Source organism: Hyla sarda, chromosome 1, assembly GCF_029499605.1.
Source record: "Hyla sarda isolate aHylSar1 chromosome 1, aHylSar1.hap1, whole genome shotgun sequence".
Taxonomy (NCBI): domain Eukaryota; kingdom Metazoa; phylum Chordata; class Amphibia; order Anura; family Hylidae; genus Hyla; species Hyla sarda.
The window spans coordinates 97,998,586-98,004,585 of NC_079189.1; the positions used below are offsets into that span (position 1 = coordinate 97,998,586).

Below are 6,000 nucleotides of genomic sequence, written 5' to 3' on the forward strand. Positions count from 1 at the left end.
GCAGAGTGGCACAATGACAGAGCCTGGAGGTGGCAGCAGCAGAAATAGACAATTTGGCAGCAGAATAACACAGCCTGGAGGTGGCGGCAGCCAATGCAGGCTGCAGTGCTGCACAATGACAGAGCCTGGAGGTAGCATCAGAGCCTGGAGGTAGCATATGGAGGTAGACCATATGGCGGCACAATGACACAGCCTGGAGGTGGCAGCAGCATCAGGAGTCCTGAAAGTGACCAGGTGAAAGAGTGGTGCGGTGAGTGGCAATACTAGTACCCGCTGATAAAGGTGGGTGAAAGAAGGAGCGCTTGGCATCAGAGGTGTGTCATCAGGCGGGTGGCAGGCTCAGAATAGTAGCTGAGGTAGGTGGGCAGAAGAAACCGTCTCATTTGTCAAAGTGTTGGTGTGCAAAAGTAAGTATTGAGGGTATGCATTAGCTAAAACGTAACTTTTAATAATATTCTTAGGATAAAATATATGGACCCAATTTTTTTTTTTAAATCAACCAAAAGGAAAGGTGTGCAGAAAACATCATGTGCCACCTACACCAAGTCTTGATGTGATGCAAAAACTTCTAAAAGGTGGAAGGGAACAACGTAGGGTCCATTCTAATAGGTGGGGGATAAAAAGTGACCCTGTATGCCCTACTCTCACCGTATTAATTCCCTTCTTGGCAAGTTTTACTCGCCCTAAAAAGGGTGGCCCCAAACAGGAACCTCTCCTTTTTTCTACCTAAAAACCCTGGGAAATAGCAGGGTTTTTAGGTGGAAATAGGGAGAGGTTCCTGTGTGGGGCTACCCTTTTTAGGGCGAGTAACACTTGCCAAGAAGGGAATTAATAGGGCAAGTTTTTACCCCCCACTGGTTAAAATGGACCATATGTTGTTCCCTTCCACCTTTTAGAGGTTTTTGCATCACATCAATACTTGGTGTAGGTGGCGCATGGTGTTTTTTGCACACCTTTCCTTTTGTTTGATTTAACCTCTTCAGGACACAGGGCGCATGGATACGCCCTGCATTCCGAGTCCTTAAGGACACAGGGCGTATCCATACGCCCGTGGGAAATCTGGTCCCCACCGCTAGCCGGTTGGGGACCGGAGCCGGATGCCTGCTGAAATCATTCAGCAGGCACCCCGACACATCACCCAGGGGGGTCCTGAGACCCCCCCATGTTGGCGATCGGAAAAAATTGCATGTCAATTCAGACATGCGATTTTCTCCAATTCCGGGCTGATCGGGTCTCAGGTGATCCGATCACCCGGAAAATAAGGCTGATCAGAGTTGTCAGCAACAGCCCCGATCAGCCTAAGGAATAGGAGTGAGGTCGCAGAGCTGCGGTCTCCTCCTATCCCCTGCCATTAGTCAGAATGGAGGGGATGTTGAGGGGATCTGGGAAGAAGATGGAGGCCGTACCTGCAGGAGAAGATGCCTGGGGACCCGGGATCTTCGCTGGAGCCTGCTGGATCAGGTAGGGAAACGACGGTGGGGGGGAATTGAAAGTGAAAGTAAAACGATCTTTACTGTGGCAACCACTAGGAAGGCCAAACTGCAACTCCTAGCATGCCCAGACAGCCAAAGGCTGTCTGGGCATGCTGGGAGTTGTAGTTTTGCAACATCTGGAGGGTCACAGTTTGGAGACCACTGTTACAGTGGTGCCCAAACGGTAGCCCTCCAAATGTTGCCAATCTACAATTCTCAGCATGCCTCGACTGCCCAGGCATGCTGGGAGTTGTAGTTCTGTAACATCTGTCCCTTCAGATTTAGCAATTTTCATGACATTTTTTGAAAATTGCTGCTCTACTTTGAAGCCCTCTAATTTTTTCAAAAAGCAAAAATATGTCCATTTTATGATGCCAACATAACGTGGACATATTGTATTTGTGAAGAAAAATAAAATTTATTGTGAATATCCATTTTCCTTAGAAGTAGTGAGCTTCAAAGTTAGAAAAATGCAACATTTTCAACATTTTCATGAAATTTGGGGATTTTTCACCAAAAAAGGATGCAAGTAACGCCGAAAATTTACTACCAAAATAAAGTAGAATATGTCACGAAAAAACTATCTCAGAATCAGAATATTCGATAAAAGCGTTTTCGCGTTATTAATTCGTAAAGTGAACGTGCTCAGAATTGCGAAAAAGGGCTCAGTCCTTAAGGTGAAAAAGGGCTGCGTACTTAAGGGGTTAAAAAAAAATTAGATACATATATTTTATCCTAAGAATATTACACTGCTCAAAAAAATAAAGGTAACACTAAGATAACACATCCCAGATCTGAATGAATGAACTAATCATATGAAATACTTTCGTCTTTGCATAGTGCTGACAACAAAATCACACAAAAATTATCAATGGAAATCAAACATATGAACCCATAGAGGTCTGGCTATGGAGTCGAATTCAAAATCAAAGTGGAAAACCACACTACAGGCTGATCCAACTTGGATGTACTGTCCTTAAAAATCGGATTCAGGTCTGGGGAAGGGGCGGGCCAGTACATTGCATCAATGCCCTCCTCCTGCAGGAACTGCTGACACACTCCAGCCACATGAGGTCTAGCATTATCTTGCATTAGGAGGAACCCAGGGCCAACCGCACCAGCATATGGTCTCACAATTGGTCTGAGGATCTCATCTCGATACCTAATGGCAGTCAGGCTACCTCTGGCAAGCACATTGAGGGCTGTGCGACCCTCCAAAGAAATGCAACCCCACACCATTACCTACCCACTGCCAAACCGGTCATGCTGGAGGATGTTGCAGGCAGCAGAACGTTCTCCACGGCATCTCCAGAGTCCTGCACGGTGTTGGGCTGTAAGCACAACCCACACCTGTGGACGTCGGGCCCTCATACCACCCTCATGGAGTCTGTTTCTGACCATTTGAGTTGACACATGCACATTTGTGGCCTGCTGAAGGTCATTTTGCAGGGCTCTGGCAGGGCTCCTCCTGCTCCTCCTTGCACCAAAGCTGAGGTAGCGGTCCTGCTGCTGGGTTGTTGCCCTTCTACGGACTCCTCCATGTCTCCTGATGTACTGGCCTGTCTCCTGGTAGCGCCTCCATGCTCTGGACACTACACTGACAGACACAGCAAACCTTCTTGCCACAGCTCGCATTGATGTGCCATCCTGGATGAGCTGCACTACCTGATCCACTTGTGTGGGTTGTAGACTCCGTCTCATGCTACCACTAGAGTGAAAGCACCGCCAGCATTCCAAAGTGACCAAAACATCAACCAGAAAGCATTGAAACTGAGAAGTGGTCTGTGGTCACCACCTGCAGAACCACTCCTTTATTGGAGATGTCTTGCTAATTACCTATAATTTCCACCTGTTGTCTGTTCCATTTGCACAACAGAATGAGAAATTGATTGTCAATCAGTGTTGCTTCCTGAGTGGACAGTGGGGGAGATTTATAAAAACCTCTCCAGAGGAAAAGTTGCTGAGTTGTCCATAGCAACCAATCAGATCGCTTCTTTCATTTTTCACAGGCCTCTGCAAAATGAAATAAGAAATCTAATTGGTTGCTAAGGGAGACAATTTTTTCTCTGCACAGGTTTTGATAAATCTCCCCCAGTGTGTTTTCACAGAAGTGTGATTGACTTGGAGTTACATTGTGTTGTTTATGTGTTCCCTTTATTTATTTATTTTAGCAGTGGATTAAAAGTTACATGGCCACTATCACCAAAACTATATTTTTAAAAACAATAGAGCTATAGAAAATATTATTTCATATTGTTTTCCCACAGTTTCCTTTAGAAAACTGCTCCTATAAAAGTGACCACTAGAGGTCCTCATAAAATGTCCCACACCTGTTACTATGGTCTTTCCAGCGTTGGCAACATTAGCGTCTCAGTCGGAATACAGGAAGTGAGGGGGAGTCTTTACAAGCCTGTGTGCACTCCCTGTGTTAAGATCTCCGAACACAGAGCGCAGAGGAGAGCGAGCAGTGAGTGAGCTGCTGTGATTGGCTGAGGGGAGGCCACACACCCTCACACCTCCCCAGCTCTCTGCAGCATCGAGAAGGAGAATGGTTCAGTGCACAGCTCCATCCATAGCATAGAGGAGAAGAAGGAGCAGAAGTGTGACAGCATGTTCACCCTCATACGGCAGCATGTACACCAGTAGTAAGGAGATGGAGAGGGGGTTTTGTTACAGTGTGCCAGCCCAGTAGTAAGGAAATGACAAGGGGAGGGGGTTTGTTACAGTGTGCCAGCCTAATAGTAAGGATATGGCAAGTGTAGGGGGTTTGTTACAGTCTTCCAGCCCAGTGGTAAAACAAATGTCATGGGGAGGAGGTTTGTTACAGTGTGCCAGCCCAGTAGTAAGGAGCTGGCATGAGGAAGGGGGTATTATTTTGTGTTATAAGTGTGTGATCCCAGTAGTAATGAGATTAGATGAGGAGGAGGTTTTTTACAGTGTGTCACCTCATTCGTAAAGAGATTACATCAGGAGGAGGTTTGTTACAGTGTGTCACCCCATTAGTAAGGAGATTACATGAGGAGGAGGTTTGTTACAGTGTGTCACCCCAGTAGTAAGGAGATTACATGAGGAGGTGGTTTTTTACAGTGTGTCACCCCAGTAGTAATGAGATTACATGGGGAGGAGGTTTGTTACAATGTGTCACCCCATTAGTAATGAGATTACATGGGGAGGAGGTTTGTTACAGTCAGGGCCGGTTCTGCCTATAAGCGAAGTAGGCAACCTCCTAGAGCGGCCCCTGGAGTGGGGGCGCCGCTCTGCCTGTTGCAGCAAACGCAGTCAGCATTTTACGCACCAAGCATAGGCATGATAGCATCACCACGCCCCATGTTGGAGGAGCGCTGTACACTGTCCACTGACAATACACATCTTTCGCGGGCCTCATCATGCTGAAGGAGCACTACAAGCAAAAGCAATGATTGTCTGTGACAGCGCCCCCATCCAACAACTACCCCCACCCTGCCATTCATGTTCCTGGAGGAACGCTGTGAGCTCCACTGTACTCCCACTCCTCATTATCTTGAGAAGCGCTGACAGATCCACTGTACCATCATCCCCTTTAAACTCCCCCAATCACCACCACCACATTACTGTAGCTTTTCTGCTTACTTTATCCTGCTGGAGGAGCGCTGCTCCCTCCCCCAAGGTCTCTGCCTCAGCACTGCGCTCCACGTGTCTTCAGTGAAACCAGAGTGAAAAGAGAAAAGTCACAAGTATCGGACATTCCTGACCTCAGAGCCACCGGAGAGAGGGAAGAGACGCTGACCTGGTGAGACTCCTGTCATGTGTGATCTGTATGCTGAGATGTGTATCTAATCCCCCAGTGTGTGATACTGTGTGCTGAGCCCCTGTATCTAACTCCCCCATGTGCTGTCTGATGAGTTATGTATCTAATCCCCATGTGTGATACTTTTTTCTGTGCCCCTGTGTCTAATCCCCCATGTCATATCTGTCTGTTGAACTGTGTATCTAATCCCCCCATGTGTGATACTGTTTGTTGTGCCCCTGTATCTAATCTCCCATGTGTGATCTGTCTGCTGAGCTATGTATCTAATCCCCCCATGTTTAATATGTCTGCTGAACTGTGTGTCTAATCCCCCCATGTGTGATCCTGCTTGCTGAGCCTCTGTATCTAATCTCCCATATGTGATCTGTCTGCTGAGCTATGTATCTAATCACCATGTGTGATACTGTTTGCTGAGCTGTGTATCTAATCCCTCTATGTGTGATACCGGTTGTTGAGCCCCTGTATCTTATCCTATAAAGTGTGATACTGTCTGCTGTAACTCTCTATTTAATACTGCTAAATGTTATACTGTCTGCTAAACTAGTGTTTGTTACAGTGTGTCACCCCAGTAGTAAGGTAATTACATGAGGAGGAGGTTTGTTACAGTGTGTCACCCCAGTAGTAAGGTAATTACATGAGGAGGAGGTTTGTTACAGTGTGTCACCCGAGTAGCAGGGCCGTTTGAAGGAATTTGGGGGCCCCAAGCAAAGTGGACATGGAGGGCCCCCCCCCCTGATGTTC

At 46.9% G+C, this 6,000-nt stretch overlaps 1 protein-coding gene across 1 annotated transcript in view; it reads right to left on the reverse strand.

Moving 5' to 3' along the window:
- The window catches only part of LOC130356691 (rho GTPase-activating protein 7-like), a 219,331-nt gene extending 215,491 nt beyond the window's left edge, over positions 1 to 3,840 (reverse strand). The window contains exon 1 of the mRNA XM_056558568.1: positions 3,803 to 3,840. The gene's annotated coding sequence lies outside the window, so the exon portion shown is untranslated. The remainder of the gene's footprint in view (positions 1 to 3,802) is intronic.
- Between the last annotated feature and the right edge of the window lie 2,160 nt (positions 3,841 to 6,000).